The sequence below is a fragment of the Rhipicephalus microplus genome, chromosome X (genome assembly GCF_043290135.1).
Source record: "Rhipicephalus microplus isolate Deutch F79 chromosome X, USDA_Rmic, whole genome shotgun sequence".
NCBI lineage: Eukaryota > Metazoa > Arthropoda > Arachnida > Ixodida > Ixodidae > Rhipicephalus > Rhipicephalus microplus.
In genome coordinates this window covers 15,278,521-15,298,215 of record NC_134710.1, presented here as the reverse complement: position 1 = coordinate 15,298,215, position 19,695 = coordinate 15,278,521, and the positions used below count along the sequence as shown (strand labels likewise).

At 42.5% G+C, this 19,695-nt stretch overlaps 1 protein-coding gene across 2 annotated transcripts in view; it reads left to right on the top strand.

Annotated features, from left to right (window-relative positions):
* The window catches only part of LOC119175675 (neuropeptide F receptor), a 529,963-nt gene that overhangs the window by 109,396 nt on the left and 400,872 nt on the right, over window positions 1-19,695 (top strand). For both annotated transcript variants that reach the window (XM_075881859.1, XM_075881861.1), the window contains exon 2: window positions 4,774-4,885. The gene's annotated coding sequence lies outside the window, so the exon portion shown is untranslated. The remainder of the gene's footprint in view (window positions 1-4,773; window positions 4,886-19,695) is intronic.

The window sequence follows — 19,695 nt, the reverse complement described above, 5'->3', positions numbered from 1 at the left end:
GAGAAACGAGATATTCAAAAACATTCATTAAAAGCACTCACTTCTATACTTATTTGACGAAGCTATCACTTCGTCAAAGTGACCAAAATCTGCTATAATAACTTTGAAATAATCTGGACCCTCATGTAAAATTTGCATGCCACAATATGTATGTCCTAGTGAAGTATAACGCTACCACAGTGGTAATCGTCTATAGAAATAATTTTCCAGAATAAGATAAATTTCTTAAGTGCAACCTGGCTCTGGAAAATAAATTCACATTAACTTTCCAACTATCAAACGTAGTAAATTGACAGGCCCAACATCATAATCAAACAAGAGCTCACTTGTATCAAATCACAAAAAACTTCTGATGTATTGGCTCCATAATATATGTATGTATAGAACAGTAGTAGTAAATTTATCATGCTTCAACTTAGCATAGGGAAACAATACATCTGATGGGCTTAAAAACTTGCACACGTTATAGTACTGCGTGAATTATAGTACCGGTGAAATTTAGTTCTGCAAAGTCAACTCACCGATGGCAGCATTTAGTAGCCGTCGGTGTCATGAGGAACCAAGTGTGCTCTACGGCGAACAGGCAAAGGGCATCTGCAGACTGGAAGCTGCTGATGACACCAATGAAGGGCTGGCCAGGCGTGCACGTCCATTGCTATAGTGTAAGAACTGGCCATGACCGGCTGTTGTCAAGGCTCTAGTGCCGCGCAAAACGATGGCCAGACGAACTCGAAAACCTGTAGTTAGGCGGTATTGCCCTAAAACTTTATCCAAAGCAAGGTACCGGTGAAATCTTTGCTATTTCTGGGGGCCGGAGGGAAACTTGACGTTCACGGGCTCTCGCTGCCACATAGAACTCTCAAGTTCTTACCGAAGAACAGTCTAGGCGCGCTGCCAAAGTAACACGATCCACAACAGAATGTAGCATTTCGCAGCTTTGGTTATCACATCACAGCGCTAGGACTATGGTTATCACAAAAAGAAGTGACGAGTTAACAGACAAAAGCACCAAGCTCCACCACCACAACTTCGCAGGGCAAAACAGTTATCAACGCTGTCTTTCAATTTTCGGTCACACGAGCACGGCTTCTTCACAAGTCTTGGAACGTCAACACAGCACCACTGTGAAACGAACATCGTTTCACTCCCGAACACTACATTTCTCACAAGCAAATAGAAGCGTACGGACTAACCAGTGGCGAAGCAAGAACCCAACACAGCGCGCAGTTCATACGTTTCCGTACGCACTTGGGCTCACTCAAGTAACGTGCCAAAACGCTGTCAATCCGAAATGCAGCACAGCACCCAACAAAAAGGCTGGAAAGTCAAGCGAACGAACTGTTACTAGCACACAAACACACATTGCAGGCTTCTCGAGTGCTAGTTGCCGTCGATACACTGACGCCGATCCCCGCTTGATAACCACACCGACGCACAGGCTTCGCTGCGCTTCACCGTACACCATTGCACTGCCGCAGCTTTCCGCACTGCTTACTCGCACCGAAAGAGCTGCCGTAATCACAACGCATCCGGTCGAACGCTGAAGTAACTCATGCGAGAAGCGTTTACTGAGAGTTGCACCGACCGATATGCTGTTTACGACGCCATGTTGTTTTCGACAATTGCGCAGCACATAAGAGAGCTCTTAGAAAGTACTTGCGCATTTTTTACGGCGTGAAAAAATTTGCTCTTATGTGCGAGGGGGATGATATGACGAACACGACAGGCGTGCCAGATGAAAGAAGTGTTTTGGCAACGTCACGGAGTGAGCTCATGTAGAGGGTATCGCTTCATAACCAATCACAAGCTGTGCCTGTCGGCCAAGCCGTCGTCTGCTCGCGTTTGTCGTCTGCTTCGATCAGAGCATGCGACAGGGGACTCGCCTTCGCGACGCTATTATTCTCAGGTCAAGTGGTCACTGCGTCGCACAAAATACATTTCAGTGACTCGCTCTACCTTTTGATGATGTGCGTGCGCCAAGTTAAACGGCTGGTAATTGTCGCAAGGATGAATTCAGCCAAGGTTTGCTCCAGAATCGTGAGGGTTTGCATACTTCCGGTGTCATACAAAGTTACTAGGGTCATTTTATCAGTTACTAGGACCATATTACTAGGACCAAAGTTACTAGGACCAGTAACAATTACTAGGACCAAAGTTACTAGGACCATATTATCACGGTCCATATCGGTTTCTGAACAGTGAAGGTGAAAATGCTTCATGTGTTTGTAGTTCCATGCTTGATCATGCACACCCTTAATACGCTTCGGTTTACAAAGTATGCGCCGTTCCAGATCATCCCAAAGTGTATCGACAGCTGTATTTCATAGATCACACCCATTGGACAGTTAGAGCCAATGGAAGTACACTAGAGCACAAGCTTTATGAACCACTCACTTGAAAGTTCCTCTCATTTTTATTTCCAATAGCATGCAAGGATTGTGCTGCCATTAACCTCTTTGGTGGTAATTTCCACCAATGAGGCAAGGATCTCGAGTCGTACTTTTAATTGGATGAGATGGGGTGCAACACAACAACTTAACAAATAAGGTTGATTCTATGCCGTGCCGCGTTCGAATGCACCGACCATTCACGTAGCACATTGGTTTTCATCCAACCACAAATCTTTACATGCATAATTTTACGCCATTGACGCCCAATAGAATTCTTCAATTACTGCGACTTTGAACTTATTGGACGACGGTGGTTGTCAACACCATCCACTGCGTACAAGGGAAACAACACATGAAACTCAAAGCGCCGAAAGAAATAAAACCGCACCAGCAGTCACCAGGCAGCCCTTCATGGGCATGAATTAAATCAAAACCAGCCAGGGCACCAAAGTATACCACCGCGGTGGCAGGTTCTAAATAGCAACATTGTTCCTAAGAGTGGTCTGGACCACTCTTAGGATTTTCTCTCAGCCGCGCTGTTTTTACGCACAATTTCGCTTTGTGAATCTACTTACGAGCACTTTTCGGTGACGTAAGCAAATATAGCAACTGCATCACCATCGCTGACATGTTCCCGGGCAATCACAGCGTGCTTTATTGCAGCGGCCGATGTGACAACGATGGCCTCTTACGACGTTTTTTTTTTTGTTTCGTGAATCGACTTACGCAAAACAATTTCTCTTGCGCAAAAATGTTTTCGTAAGTGAGTTTTGTGAATCCGGCTGCTGATCGCGCTAGCGGCTAATCAGCCCTAGGGGCCTGATTTAGAACAAATATTACAAACAGATGTTTCTCAAGGCTCTCAAAAGGTGCCCTCACTCCCTCCCCACCACTACCCAGCCTACGAAAAAAATAATCCAGGCTAAGAGTCCGGAAGCTGCACTCCACAAAGAAAAGTACTCTGATATTATTTGACTGAATGCACCTGCATATTTCGGCTCCCATCAGTCTTTCTGGATAGCACCGTAGCATGCGCTATTTACGGGGCTGCATGGATGATGGAGACATTTTACTCGCCTCCAGATGGCGAAATGATGCGTGCAGTAACTCATGTATTACACATGCAGCGAAAAGAGACAATCTCAGATGTTCCAACTAGCAGCACACTCTTTAACACTATTTAACAACTCGTCCTGAGGCAAAGGCCGTTTATGTGGAAGCTGCACAACCGCCATTATTCCTCTCTGTGAAAAACTGAAGCCTCTGAGCGTTTAGCATTAAAAGTCTGAATATCTCACTGAACCTAAGCGAGGTTGACGGCACGTAGTTACCATGCCACTGTACATATACGCGCGCATACGACGGTGGAAAAGTTTCTCTTTTTTTAATGCGTATCAAGTACTGACGTGGCTTTGTGGCAAAACTCTCACTGCCAAGTACAAGGTGCGCGTTCCATTGGAACTAGCGCCTCCCAAAATATTTTTATATTCAATGTATTTGCACCTTTTCTTTGATTTTTAACTCATGGACAACTTCAATTGTTTTCTCGCTATCAACAGTGCTGACACCCACATCTATACCTCTGCGGTACGGGCTCAGTAAACGTTTGTCTTCGCTACCATAAAAAATTCGACGGCACTTAAGCTTTCCATTCTTCAGTTCAACACACGCACACTCACACACACAAATATTTAAGTAAGATACACGCCTGCGCACACACTCTTTGCAAACCGCTAACATTACTCCAGCGAAAACGCCCTCCCTCTCCTCGCGTTGTTTGCGTCTACCTCGAATTTTCGCTCATGGTGAGTGCTTGCTTCTTTGCTCGCAAACAAGGACGCCGCCGCTGACAGGCGAATTTCTGCGAAACGAGCTATTTTAGGTTTTCGTGTTTGTATGAGTGGGCAACGTCTGCTTCGCTGCCTAGAAACTTCGTATAATGCAAGAAAGAGAGAAAGGAACTATCGTACATGTCACCTTAATAGATACATGCCTTGCTGAATTTACTGAACTGGCTTCTTGTTTGAGTACAAAGCCTAATGCCATACTAATTCCACTTATACAATCTAATATTCGTACTCCCTGCGTTATCTTCTGCAAGTTTCTAAAAACATCGCTGTCAACAGAGGATTGCGGTCTTATATATTTTGTGCGTTCTATACTTGCTTGAAGTTTTATATATGCTGTATAGCGTTCCTTGGAGGTTCAATGAATTTAGCAGAACAGATTCTCGTGCTTCACAATTACAAAATACTCAGAGAGAATGGTCCAATACTATTTGTGTTCTAGGCGGCCACACAATAAGCGTTTTTCAGTTGACATGTTGTCCGACTTTAACACGTTCGTATCAACGGACTTAACTACGTATTTTGGATTCTTCCAGGTTTCCCCAGGGCCCCTGTGAAATGATCCGAAAAGTACCAAGCTAGACCTCCGGCTGTGGTTACTAAGTCTGCCGACTTCTGAGAGAACTTCATTTGTGTTTCCTCACTTTAGTAAGTCGCTTTTCCTTGACGCTGGCTCTTGAAATCACGTTGTCTGTCTTTTCCTGGTGTTTTTTCTCGAATAATTGCAATCCTAAAAAATATTTATCCCGCGGCTACCCGCCCAGTTCTTTCAATACTTCTATCTTGAAGACTTGCTCGCGCTAAGCCACAGTCATAAAGCCAAGGTTTACCTCTACGTAGGTCACCGGACAAAGACAACAATGTATCTAAATGCGAGGGGTAGCTTTGTAATGATAATGAGTACGAACACACTGTGCTTACAAAATGAAGATTTTTGCAGAGATGCATAAGTCACTTGTCGTTAGTGGGGCACGACACTATGGAGTAGCAACTATTGCTATAAAGCAGGCTCTTGTATCGAAGAATTTCACTAAAGGCTATTGTTTCTCTCTCTCGTGACAATCTTCTGAAGTCATCGTAATGGCTTGAATAATCAACCTGAAAAATTGAGCAAAGTGAGTATCGACCAACAAAAACGTCGTGTCTTCGTGAATGGTGAATCAAGTTTTCTCTTTAATGATCAGCAGCACACTCTTAAAAAAGGTAGTAAACAGGTGCGCGCAAATAGGTAGTAACTGGAGCGCGTAGTACTTCTCTTGAACCATTACAAAAGTTCTTCTTCCTGTTTACTACCTAAGTTAGTGAAAAGTTATTAGCTGCAACCGCTACTAACTTTTTGTGACCTTTTAGTACACAGTCACTGAAACTAAACGGGTAGTAACTGCAGCCGTAGCTGTTTTGCACCCTTATTACCCTTTCTTCGCTACCCGGCCGTCGTCTATCTAATTTCAAAGAATAGATATTGCCTATTGTATTCATTTTAAGAAGGAAAGGTCACGACGTATCACCTTTACGTCGTAAAGTAACGTGGGAAAGTAACGTGGGAGATATTTCTTCAAAAAATATTTCCTTTAAAATGCGCAACCAAGCTATGTAAACGTCATTCTGCTATTGTAAAAACAGAGAAACTCAAGCTACTTATCCAAAGCAAGTGCTACCCGCGTTGAAATGGACAATTAGAACTAGGTAAATTACAAGAAAATAACATGGCGTCCAAAATAAAATAAACCAGATGGTAAAATTTTATCTGGCGTCCTTCACTATATAACGTGTCTGATTGTAATACCGCGGTTTTGGAATGTGAAACTCCAGAAACAATTAAAATCTTTCAACTGTCAATATTTGCTCAGTGAACCATTCAAATGCACTGAGACAATGTTAATATTGTTTCGGCCGCTGTATGTAATACTTTTCTGTGGCACATTGATAATAAATATAGATAGGGCATGTTATTTTTATAAGTATGACTGTATAAAAGTCTTGTGGTACGTCGCCAAGCGCATGTAAAGAGATAGTATGGTACACTGTCCTACTCTCACAATTTTATGATTCATCATGAAACACAAATGCTCACTTGTACAAGCACCCTTCAATATAGAGGTATATATACATTAGTAGTCGTTTACTTAGTGCTGCATCGTCAAGAACTTGTTCCGTCTATGTATTCTTCGCGTTCATGACACACCACCCCAAATTACCCTAAGTTGTGTAATAAGAAATGAACTGACCAGTGTTACCAACTGTAAATTATTGTGGCAAAATAAACAGTGTAGTATCAGTTACTACTATTTTGATAAGATATTTACAAATCACGATCTATGGTTAGTAACGGTTAGAGTACAATCATGTATCCAATGCTTTCAGCAATGGCATAGGTAGTAACTACTATTACTCTTGCCGTTACAAACTGCACTTACTGGCAGGTTTTAACATGCGTGACAGATCATTGCTACCCCAAAGTTTGGAAGTACTACTACCTTTTTTTTAAGAGTATGTGGTTCCTGGCGTGTGTCGTGGCGCTCAGTCGTCCAGCAAACCTAGACGCGTGGAGGCTACTATATAGGCTTGCGAGGTGGATACCGCGCTTGACGCACAGATGCTAGCAGAGTGCCTGGATCCACTGGTGATGTCACAATCGATATAACTGCCGCGGGTGTACACTTTAAAGAGCTTTCTTGAAGAAAATCGCAGCTACACCGAAAAGAGCTCTTTTCTCCTACAAAAGACGAAATGTGTGCAAAAGATTGCACATGGCACGCCAAGGAGAGGAGGTTCTATGAGATACTCGTGCCTCCGTGGTGGTGTAGTTGCCGTGATTTACGGGCACATAATGGCCAACGCACTGAACTCGCACCAGTTTTCTTTTACTTTTGTCAGCAACATCCGTGTCACCACCTATGCTGCCGAAATTCACGTGCATTTCCGTGCACGATATATAACAGCAACCCGCAGAAACCTATGGCTTTTGTTGCTCACAAAGGCGTCCGTCAGGCAGCGCCCTACATTCATGTCACAGGTGGCGCCACCACAGATGTGTCCCTGTCGCGGTGGTCTCTAGGCTAAGGTACTAGGCTGCTGACCCGCAGGTCACGGGATCGAATCCGGTGGTGCCGGTGGTGGCTGCATTTTCGATGGAGGCCAAAATGCTGCAGGTGCAAGTGCTTAGATTTGGATGCACGCTAAAGAACACCAGGTGGTTGAAATTACTGGAGCCCTCCAATATGCCGTCTCTCATGACCATATGGTGCGTTTGGGACGTTAAATCTGCCATATCAAATCATTCTACGAAATACTTGTAGAACCTCCACCTTCCTCCTTGTGGAGTAAAGCGCCCGTTTTCTTTTTCGAGTAACTGCAGGAATGTTCGTGCCGTGTGCAAACAACCCATCAGTGCCTACACAAGCCTGTTTTCTTTCGGATGGTACCGTATGTGGTGTAGTGGTTAGTGCACGCGCATGCTAAGTGGTCGTGAGTTCGAATGCCGTTGGTTCACTGCAAGTTTTCAGAAATGTATTTCTGAATGTGATGCTTGCACAATGATTGTACATCTAATGAGATACATGCACGCGGTTCGAAAGGCTGGTTAGGTCAACGAAAGCTTTATTTTTCTTTTGTGCAAAATAACAGTGGCTCCTATGAGGAGTGAACCACGAGAACGTGGTTACTCCTTTGTAGTTACCCCTAAAATGGTGCAATGTGTGTGGCAGGTTAGTTAATCCTATGAAGGAGCAACCTGGATACCCCTCTTCCTCATTTCCCACCGCAAGCGCTATGAGCACCGGGTACATTGAGCAAACTCGTGACGGTCGGTGCAAAAAAGGACATGAAAAACGAAATCTCACGACACTTGTCCTGTTTTTGCGCTGGCCGCTGTATGTTCCAACCTAATTTTCTACATTAAATTGGCCAGAGTCGAGAGTAGTGCTGTATCGTGTGTATTTATGTGACCACTGAGCGTATATGCCCACTGTATACATATATAGTCTTAAAAAAAAGGAGAATCATTTGGGTTTACATACCTACATTTTTGTGTTGATGCTTTGGTTGTTTATTTCTCCCCTTGCCCCGTACGATGAATCATATAACGTGTAGAGTCACTGAACGCTATAAAAAACACGTGCCGTGGTGATACAGCCAAAAAGCTTTACAATACAATGTTGTCAATTTTAACCTACCACGTGGCAGTTTTTAAACATTTGATCATGAGTGAAGCTATTGTTCGCTTCCAGAGAAACCAATAGAGAGGCATCCACACATTAGTCTCGATGAAACTGAAAACCCAGGATTTCAGGTTTCTGTTTCTGTGTCATGAAGAAAGAAATTGCTGCAGAATGCGGTTTAAAAAAAATTCTGCTATGATAGTTCTGTCTTGGTTGCTTTTGGAAAGACATTCGATGCTGTGTGATAGGGTTGGCAGTTTGCCCGGTGACACTCAATGAGAGTCGATGACCCTCTCATTCTGCCTCCTCTGTGTTTTCTTCTGTGTCTTCTTCTGACAAGCGTTTCTGACAAAGCAGGTAGCAACTGAAAGGCTTTAGTAATGTGGGTTTTTGAAAGGGGCATGCTCTCGGAATGAACGAACACAACAGACGTGGGCTAACAAAAACAAACACTCGTGCGTTTAATCAACTACATTTACAAACGACGATATTGCCATATTTCTTCTCCAATTTTGTTATCTGCCCGTTCAATTACAAACGCTGCCTTACGGAAACCGTGCCGAATGACCAAGAACACTCGAGGTACTCGTAGAACTTTCCAATGCAATTACGCGTCCAGCGCGAACATTACCGTTTCTTGTATAACTTACATGGCACTAAAATGTGAAAACTCTCCGTCAGAGGCACGGTCAATATATAAGGGAAGCTCACGGATGCCCCTCAGTTTGGCAATGGAAGCAGAATACGTAAGTGGATACCAACCGACATAGTGCTGCTGTTGTAAATACGGAGATAATGCCCTTCTTCAGTGGACCATATGGAAAAGTCTAAAAGTTCGCTGTTCTGTGCAGCTATTTTCCAGCCGAAATGGCACTACCAGGCCACTTTTTTTTTTAGTTTCAGTTTCAGTTTTATTGAGCATTTTCTTCACAGAGTTGCGAAAAAGAAAACGCAAGGATAAGAGCAAAAAGGTGCTATGTAGCAGCTTGACGAGGCTCCTACCCCTTTTCACTTGGCATTACAAAAATCCGCAGAGCACAAAACATAAAAAAACAATTTGACGTCGATTTTCAAAACTTCAAGAAATTAGGAAATAAAAAGAAAATGCATCAATCGTACATCAGTTTCAGGTTTACATAAAATAAGCAAACCACAAAGAGAGAAAAACAACAAAAAACGAAAGAAAACAGCGTGCGGTCAATCATGAAACAATGATCACGTTGCTAAACGGCTACCAAAGTATTACAAAGTAATTATACAACGTTTACAACACTGGGTATGCGAAAAGCACAAGTTTGAATGCACATGGGAAACACTGACGAGTCAAATGTTGCATGTTTTACTCGTAAAAAAAAGCAACGAAAAAAAATGTCAAAGAAAGCAAACATCATAGGATGCCATGTTACACACGAGCACTATTATAGGGTGTTTCTTTTACATATAGTACTGTAGCCGGACAACTAGAAGAAGCTAAACTACACGCCGCCATTTTGGATGAGAAGGTTCTTAAGTTGTTTTTTATGTATATTAAAGATGTCGGTGCTTTTATTTTCAAACATGTTAAAACAAGCTGGAATACAGTGTTGGGACCCATTCCTTTGGGACTAATTTTAAGGAATGGGACCCATTCCTTAAAAAAGACATTCACAAATTAGAAATGGTGCAAAGAAAGGCAGTCCGGTTCATCTTTAACAGCTATCATAGCCGAGCTTCTCCTTCGCTTCTCATGGAAAACAACAATATAATGACCCTGGAACACAGGAGGCAGGTTGCGCGTCTAAGATTTCTGTTTTTGCTTAATTCCCAACAATTCAATATTAATCCAGGACTTTATATTCAGCCCCGCTTATCTCGTTCAACTTGAAGCACCCATGAGCACAATCTAACTCCAATTTTTGCACGCACTAATCTTTTTAGGCACTCCTTCTTTCCCCGCACAATCGAGCAGTGGAATAGATTGCCTGTTGATGTGTTTTCGGCGCGTGATGTGTCGGATTTTAAAAAGCGTGTACTTTCTGCAATATTTTAAACATTCACTGTGCCGCTATGTTTCTTTGTGTGCTGCTATCTTTTTTTTTCACACTTGTTGGACTGTTTTCAGAATTGTGTACCAATTTACCATGCGGATTGATGCTTTCTATGTAATTAATCCCTACCCACCTGCTTGGTCTTCGGACTGCAGTATGTCTTAAATAAAAATGAATAAATAAGTCTTCTCAAACCGTGATTAGTTCACGAATAAGGAACGAACTAGGAAGGTCTTTTCCGAATGTCATAATAGGATTGTGTACTTTTTCTGAGGTTACACAGTTTAAATAACAAGCGTTGTTTGATAGCAAGCTTTGTTTGTATTTCATAATAAGGTTGAAACTGTGTATGTGATCGATCGGTAAAATCTTATATTTTTTGAATAAACGACTTGTATGTGCGTCTTATGGTACGTTTGCAATATGACGAATTGCTTTTTTCTGCAGTAAAAATATTTTGTTCCGATTTGCTTCATATGTATCTGCCCACACTAGACTACAATAGTTCATGTGAGATGAAAACAACGTATTAGAGAGTGGAAGTTTAATGTTTTCTGGAAGTATCTGTCGAAGTTTAGAAAGAGCACCACACGTCCTAGCTATATTTCTAGTTACTTTATTAACGTGTTCGTCCCAATTAAGATTTTCATTAAAAATTACTCCTAATGATGAAACTTCTTTGACAAAATTTATTTGGGCCCGAGATATATATCCAAACCACGACAGACAGCCTTCTGAACTGGTGCGAATACCACAGCTTTGGACTTTTTTGTGTTGATCATTAAATAATTTGCAGTACTCTATATGAAGATATCGTTAGGAATGTTGTTGGGTGAGTCTGCAAGCTTACCTAAATCATTACCATGAAAAAATATACTAGTGTCATCTGCATAAATTATAAAGTCCACATATTTGCTGACACTTGTTATGTCGTTTATATAAATAATAAACAGCAGGGGCCCTGATATGCTGCCCTGAGGTACACCTGACGTTATAAATGACAGCCGATCCTCCCTACTAGGGAGGATCGGCTGTCATTTATAACTACAGATTGCTTTCTTTGTGATAAATAAGATTTCAGAAAGTCAAGTGGGGTTCCCCGAAAACCATAATGACGCAATTTTGCATAGAGTACTTCGTGGTTGATTCTATCGAACACTTTGGAATAGTCAATGAAAACACCCAGTGTTAACAGTTTCTTTTCAAATGAGTTAAGTATGAGTTCTTTTTGTGTGAGGAGAGCCAGTTCCATGGACATGCCCCGTCGGAAGCCAAATTTATGCGGTGATAATATAGAGTACTTTTCACAAAAAGACATGACACGTTGATATATGATTTTCTCTAGCCCTTTGGATATAACAGGAAGTATCGAGATCGGACGATAATTAGAAAAGATATTTCGGTCACCAGATTTGTATGAGACACTAACTCTCGCATGCTTCATTTTTTCTGGGAAACCTCCCGTGGATAAGCAGATATTATACAGATGGGGAAGAACAGGTAACAAAAGATCAAGTGCTGCTTTAATAGGTCTAATTAGTAGGTCATCTATGTCCCGAGCAGTAGTGTTCTTTAGTGACATAAATACGGACAATGCTTCTTCAGGAGCTGTATTTAAAAAATATGCAGTGCTCATGTTTGGCACACCTACAAAGTCCCTGTAATCACTATTACAGGCACGAGAAGGGTTTGATAAATCAGAGGACACCAGCGTTGTGAAGTACACGTTAAATTTATTAGCAAGTTCTTGACCTTTTACTATCTTGTTATCTATGTTTAACTCAAGTGCGTTGTCTCGAGAGCAACTTCTATTTAGAAGCTTATTTATTTCTCGCCAAAGCACGTCGCCACGAGTGCTAACCCTCTTGAAGAGAACTTCATAGTACGCATCCTTAGTTTTTCTGAGTTGCTTCGTTACAAAATTTCTATACCGCTTTAATTCCGAGAGATCGTTATGGTGTCTTGTTTTCACGAATTTCGCGTACAGTATATTTTTCTTCTTAATCATTTACTGACATTCTCGCGTCATCCATTGTTTCCGACCTTTCTTTAGGGTTTCGACAGTTTTATATTTAAAACACTTATGGTAAGTTTTTCTTAACAGGCACATGAATATTTCATACGCCTCATTAGCGTTAACTGATTCATAGACAGGATCCCAACAAATCTGCGCAATATCACGCCTAAAAATGTCTAATGTTTTTTTTTTTTTTGGGGGGGGGGGACGATACGTGTGCATGCGTGGATCAACATTGGCAAACTGAAGTCACACTTGCATATCAATTATTTGCACCTCATTTGGCACCACCTTTTTTTTTTCCAAAACAAGAGTTAAAAATTTAGCGGCCAATGTTTCTGCTCCCTGCTACGTCTTTGCTCGAATCTTTCTTTTCCAAGATTGCGCTATGATATACCTCTTTCATGTGAAGCAACTTATCAAACAACAAGTATTACTGGAAGATATGCCGTTTGCCCTCAATTGGTACACCAGCCGAGGTCAAACTTAAGTTGTGGCGTTGCACTTGTGCACCAGTCTACATGAACGCGATCGTCAGCAACGAGCGGTGGCAATGCCATTTTTAAAATCAGAGGAGGCGCTGGTAGTGTACTGATTAAGTGGCTATACAAGACATCCGCATTAGAAATGCAAAATGAATATGTACTTCTGTTTTATTTGCAAATCTGCAGACCACTCGGCCTACTACAAAATAATCGGCACCATACAAAATATTCACAAACGTAATTTTGGATAGAATAACAGACACACGTGACTATCCCCAACCTAGGGAGCACACTCACTTCTGGAAAAGGGAATCTGCCCTGGATCGCTTTTAGGTGAGAAGTCAAATAACTGGGAAATCTGCAAAATACAAAATAAATCATTTTGTAGGATTTACATATTATGGCAAGGCGTTCGACTAGTTTGAGATACCAGCACTCTTGAAGGTAGTGTGTCCCCAAAGAGCTCTAGAAGCATATGCGTGAATACCATAACCCTTAGGTAAAGAGTCTCTACCCTATTCAATCTTAAAAAAAAGCAAAAAAGTCATGGTTGATGACCAGGTGCGAGAAAGGAAATAAAACCTCTTCATTATTATTCACTGTATTTATACAAGAGGTCCTTAAGCGGCTAGAGTGGGACGAAATATGAACAAAGATTGACGGAGAATGTCCCAGTTGCCAAGAGTTTCACGAAAGTTCATCTGATGTCACATCGGACAAGATGAAACTCGTTCTTTTACCGAAACTGATGAAGGTATGGGGCGTTTTAGAACCGTACACGACCTACTTGTTCCCTGAGCTTGGCTAAAAGCCGTCAATTATGTAGCAAATAGGTGACGCAACGAGCGCGCGTAGAGAGCAGGTACAGTTCCTGTTGTTTTATTTATTGTGGATGATGTTGACTGGATTACCACACATTCTAGGAGCCGGTACGATGTCACGTTTGTTGTCTTAGTGATGACAACGGCAGCGTTCCACTCAATGATGTCATTTTGTTTATGAGCAAGCCCAGTAATTTCGTTTGACATCAGATTGTTATTAGTGACGTCACGTTGGTTGTCCTCGAGGCATCGGGAGAACTTTTTTTTTTATCGCCTATGCACACTTGACGGCAATTAGGACACAGTACCTGATACACAACTTCTGGGGATGACTCTCTCGGCAGCCTATCATTTGCATTGATACGCTCGTTCTAGAGATTGTTGGTTGGACGAGCGCAATGCTGAAATCATAATCTTAAAATGTGTAGTGTTGTATGGCGCAAAAGGTTCTTATTCTTCTGGTGCTTCAATCTCGTGCTTCTGCCTCACTGTTGCTACCTACATGTAGAGGAGTACATACACATATGTGCAATAGTTACAGTGGAGCGTGCTCAGTTAAAAGCAAGCTAGCAAAGATGGAGGACTGGCTGGTGCGTATACAATAGATGTAATCAACTAATGTTTGGTAAAATACCGCTGTTACTGAACCGTAAATTAGACAGGAGTTGCATGCTTTATTTATGAGGTATTGGCCAAACACTAGGAGAACAACGAACTCGAGGAGACGTTATGAACAACACAGTGCGAGATGAAACGCAATACTCGTAAGCGTAACAGTAAGATATATGAATACAGCAGCGTTGATTGATTCATTGATTGATATGTGGAGTTTAGCGTCGCAAAATTATCATATGATTATGAGAGACGCCGTATTGGACGGCTCCGGAAATCTTACCACCTGGGGCTCTTTAACGTGCACCTACATCTGAGCACAGGGGCCAACAGAAGTTTTGCCTCCATCGAAAATGCAGCCGCCGCAGCCGGGATTGGATCCCGCCACCTGGGTGTGAGCAACCGAGTACCTTAGCCACTAGACCACCACAGCGGGGCTGAATACAGCAGCGTGGATTAGAGGAGAAACAGTGGTGGTCGATATCCTAGTTGCTATTTACTGACCAATAATTTAGGTTTGGCTGGAATTAGGTTTGGGAAGCTAGAGTGGCGGATTGTTGCCGTGGAGGAACGAAACTATGAGAAATTTGCAGGCATGAAATGGCTAGTGCAGGACAGTGTGGCTTGTATATCATTGCGAGATGCCTACGTATTGCGGTGCACATAGGATAAGCTGACAATGATGACAATGACTTACACGCTTGCTGCACTGCAGACTATCGGAAAGGATGACGAAATTACTCCGAAGCGATGTGGGCACGTGGGTGCATGTCGAAAAGGTGGTATGTTATCCCTGGTAAAAAGAAGGACAACAAGGAAGAGACACTGTGCACATTGTCGCTACTGAAGTATCTGAAGTGCCTTCAGGCACTTTTGTTCGATCTGATCAAGGAACGTAACTAATTGTTGTCAGTAGTACCCATCTGTCCTTTGCTTATACCTTGTCGTTCTCGTCTTCACCAGTGCTAAAATACCGCCGACGAAAGCAGGTTCAGTGACATCTCTCACCGCGGCGAATGCTTTATTTCACATCCCTGAGCTGCAAGATGTTTGGATAAGAGTGTCCAGCTTAGCTGGCTGTGACTGTCAAGGCACCAGTGCGTCATATAGCTGCTTTGATACAATAAAAATTAATTTAGTGCAAGTGGCAGAAAACCAGTAAAGGAGGACACAAACAGCAGCGATGGCTCACATTAAGGTCTATTTGTCATATAAGTGCGCATTCTGCAATAAAATAAAGGAAAAAACTGGTATTCCAATGATAAAGAAGCCAGCCTTCTACATCACTGTGCGGAATCGTCAGCAACAATATGTATAACTTAATTGTGCAATAAAATTGACACCCTGCTTTTTCTAGACATTTCTAAAGCTTCCACAATCTGGCGCCGAGAACGTTTGACCGCACCACAATGGCGAAAGTCGGGAACGCAGCCACAGCGTCGGCAGTGCATGGCAACGTGGCCAGACGGCGCCGCAGGAATGCTGCACGCGTGCTCTTTTAGCGGCTCATCCAAACATCGATCCCCGATATACCTCTGGGGCCGTCAACCGAGCTGCCCAGGAACATCGAGCTTGTCAGACATCGTAACAAGTTCGTTTCATGGCATATAAGAGGAGGTGTACTTCCCGGCTCTGTCTCAAGGTGAGAAACATATCGTCCAAACGCCACGTTGGTCGAGTGAGCAGCTACAATAGCTCGTTTACAGCAAATTGTGTTGCTGGACCTTTGGGTACATACTTAAAGAAATGAAAAAAAAACGCCAGCTTTCAAACGGGTGCACAAGGAGAGAAAGCGACGCTTGTCTGTCGTCTTCTCGTATATGCGTCCGTAAGCTGTTTTTTTTTGTTTCTTCGCTTACAGAGTTCTTTCGGTGGCTTCCGGTGGCCTTGACATTCAAGGCTGGAAATCTGGATGCGTTATAGACTATCAATGTTGTGCTGTGGTCAGACGTCCCAAGGACCAGTTGGCATCTTGGAGGCTTTAAAAATGCTTACGCAAGAGAGCATATGCTTTAGCAGGCCATCTATCATGTCATCGAGCAAAGAAATGCATTTCGTTTGTCGCGTTCGTACGCGTAATGTGAGTGGTGCGGATTGACGAGGCTCATTAACTGGTTATTGTATCATTGCGCTATCATTTATGTTGCTTCTTTTTTTGTAATCGTCATGTCTAGTACACAACGGCAGGTTGTGACAATTAAGCCTTCTTGTGAGTCAGTGCTGCTGTCGGCGTTCTTCCAGTACTGGCTCTATGTATCTCGCACTGTTGTAGTTTTCTAGTGTGTCATACCAAGTCGAGCAAGGATGCACTTTAGGGGGGTGAAATGCTAAGAAATGCTGTACTTGGGGCTTTGAATAAGACTTCTGCGGAGCTGCAGTTATAGCGGAGTTCTTGAAATGCGGCAGTAAACGTTAAATCTCCCGCACTTTAGACATGCTTTTACATTATTTTCAATAAGGGAGCACCAGCTAAATCTTGCCAGAGTTTAAAAATATGCCAATGCACTTTATGCCGAAGCGATCAAATTTATGTCGCTGACTGTTGTAAAGATGCAAGTCACATCATATTTTGTTTTGCATATACAGGTTTAAGTAGGTAAAATTGATGAATTTTCAAAGGAACTAAACTGGACAAAAAATTCCAATGAGAACGTTTTAGACCATTTTGCAAGACGTCTGATAAAACAGTTTTTTATTTCTATCTGTTAGGTGCTATAGTCTTTTGTGGTTCCTGTGGATGCTAGCGAAATAGAAAAAAATACCTCGTGAAATGCCAGGTCGCTCCGAAGTGCAATAGTCCTTAACATTCCACCGGCAAACAGGAAACTTATGAATGCACCCACTCCCCCTCCAAGCCCCGTGTTTGAAAAAATTGTGGGCAGGTTGCACTACCAGGGCAAAGGTCAAGAAACAGCGGGGCTTGTGGACGACCTAACTTGCGTCGGTTTCTACAATCTCGACTAAATCGTTGCTAGGTTTAGCTATGCAAGGGAAGGCTTGGCTATGTATAGCCTAGAACTCAAGTGCTTGGAGAAGAGTCGTCGTCGCTACTTGAAGCGAATGGTTATAATTATGCTCTCAGATACCTGTGTCATATATCCAACACCTTATTGGCAAGCTCTTTATGATCCAAAACATAATTAGCTAAAACAAATTAAAGTGGTAAATACAAAGTTATTGTTTGCTGAGAAATTCATTCCAAAATTTAAATTATCCGCGTCTTGATTTGCGTCGCCTTCATTTGCACACCTTAGTTATCAAGAGTCATATTTAACAAATAATCTTTGTTAACCTTGACTACAAGGTCTTAGGGAGATTAAGAAGAGCACAACACACTAGAAAGCTGACGCCCAATAATGAGGATGATAGATTTTGTTCACCCTGCAAGGTCTAAGGTCTGAATAATCTTTCTGTATCCCATTGGCAATCAAATTGGGCGAGTAAACATTTTTCTGTATATGCAGTAACAATAGGAGAGAGAATACTCCGAAACTTTTTTGCATACCAAAGGCACTTAAACGATATCTATCTATCTATCTATCAATCTATCTATCTATCTATATTGAAACTCACCGAAGATAAGGAGAAGAAGAAGAATACAAGGGGCACAAAAGAACGCGCACGTTATTAAGCAAACAAAAAAAGAAGAATCTTGCTTTTCGTTCGCATCGAACGCAGTTCACGCTTGTCTCGTTTCTGCGACATGGTGTCGTGGCCAGGATAGCGTGTTCTCCTCTTCCCACTGGCCACGGAATTACAGGACGAAGGACAGGCCACAGAGGACGGACGAAGAGGAGGCCCAGTGCGAACCGACGGCAGCGAGACGGGACAACGCCATCTGAGAGAGCGGCACACACACAAAGGACGACACAGCCATGGATGAAGATTCGCCGCAGAAATCTGTAAGCGACCAGCCGTTTGCTCAATTATTCAAAAAGAGCAGGGAAGTAATTTCGAAGAAAAAAGAAACGCTGAGGACGCAAATAACCCACCTTGTGAGTGAAGCAGAAAATAAGCTTCATGCGAATGAAGACCCTATGGCAATATAGCTGATAGCCAGCCAGAATAGAGGCATCACCGTCATGTTAAAGAAAGTTGACGAACAGATGGAAGAATTCATAATGCCGGAAACAGCCGAAGCCGAGTTTTCGAGGACCACTGAGTACGAGCTAAAGACGAGTAGCATTCTGCTTAAAATCAATGCTTACCTTTGCCGACAAGAACAGCCCGGGCCAGTGAGGGAACAAGTCGTGCACTTTCAATGACAATGTTAGGCGAGTGCTACAAGCAAATGCAGTAAAGCTACCAAATGTAGAAATAATGAAGTTCTATGGCGACAAGAGGAAGTGGCAGACATTCTGACTCGAGTTTGAATTGGCTGTTCACGTGAGAACAGAATTAAGCGAGAATCAAAAATCCACGTACCTTCTGTCATCACTAACTGGGAGAGCAGCAGCTACCGCGGAAGGACTTCAATATTCAGGCAGTGACTATGTGAAAGCTATCGACATGCTCAAGCAGTGATAAGGGAAAAACGAAGCACTTGTAGAAATGCACATGAAAGAGCTAACTAACCTGAGTACAGTAGCAAGCTGCAGTGACTATGGAAGATTCAGAAAACCATCAGACAAGGTAAAAGTGCACACACGTGGGCTGGAATCCTTGTGCATAACAATCGAGTCATATTCATCGGTGCTACTACCAGTATCAAAAAGATCTTTACCTGCGGAGATGCAGATAGGGTTTCAACTGAAAAAAAAAGAAAATCAGCCTGCCGGTCTTCAGCTCAAGATCGGAATGCAACTAAACATCATGAAGAAACTCTGAAGCATTTGATGAGGTATATGGGAGACCAATTTGTGTGCAGAGAGGCATTGCTGGCGCTGAAGGAAAGACACGGCAACAAATTTTACCATAGACATTAAAAAAACTGTTTATTTTCAGAGCACCACGCCAAAGTTTTGCATACTCTGTGAGACTAGTACCCGCTATTCTGATGACCGTAGAAATGATATGTTATATGAAGAGAAAAACAATTAGGCTAAAAGTGTCTCATACATGCTTTTGTTGCGCGAGGCTTCGCCCCTACCACCAAAATATGCAAGGCAAGCATAGGATGCAAGATATGCGGGCAAAGGCGTGCAACGCCTATGTTCTGCGGAAATGAACTCACACCAAAGTGCACAGCGGTGATTCAAAGTAAAAAAGGAAATGGAGGAATAGCAAGGGTTAACCTGCCAATATACGAACGTATCGTCAAGTCTTTTCTGCAGACTGCAGCGGCAATAGCAGCAAGTAGGAAGAAGTCATGCTATGATCGGGTTGTGTTGGACACT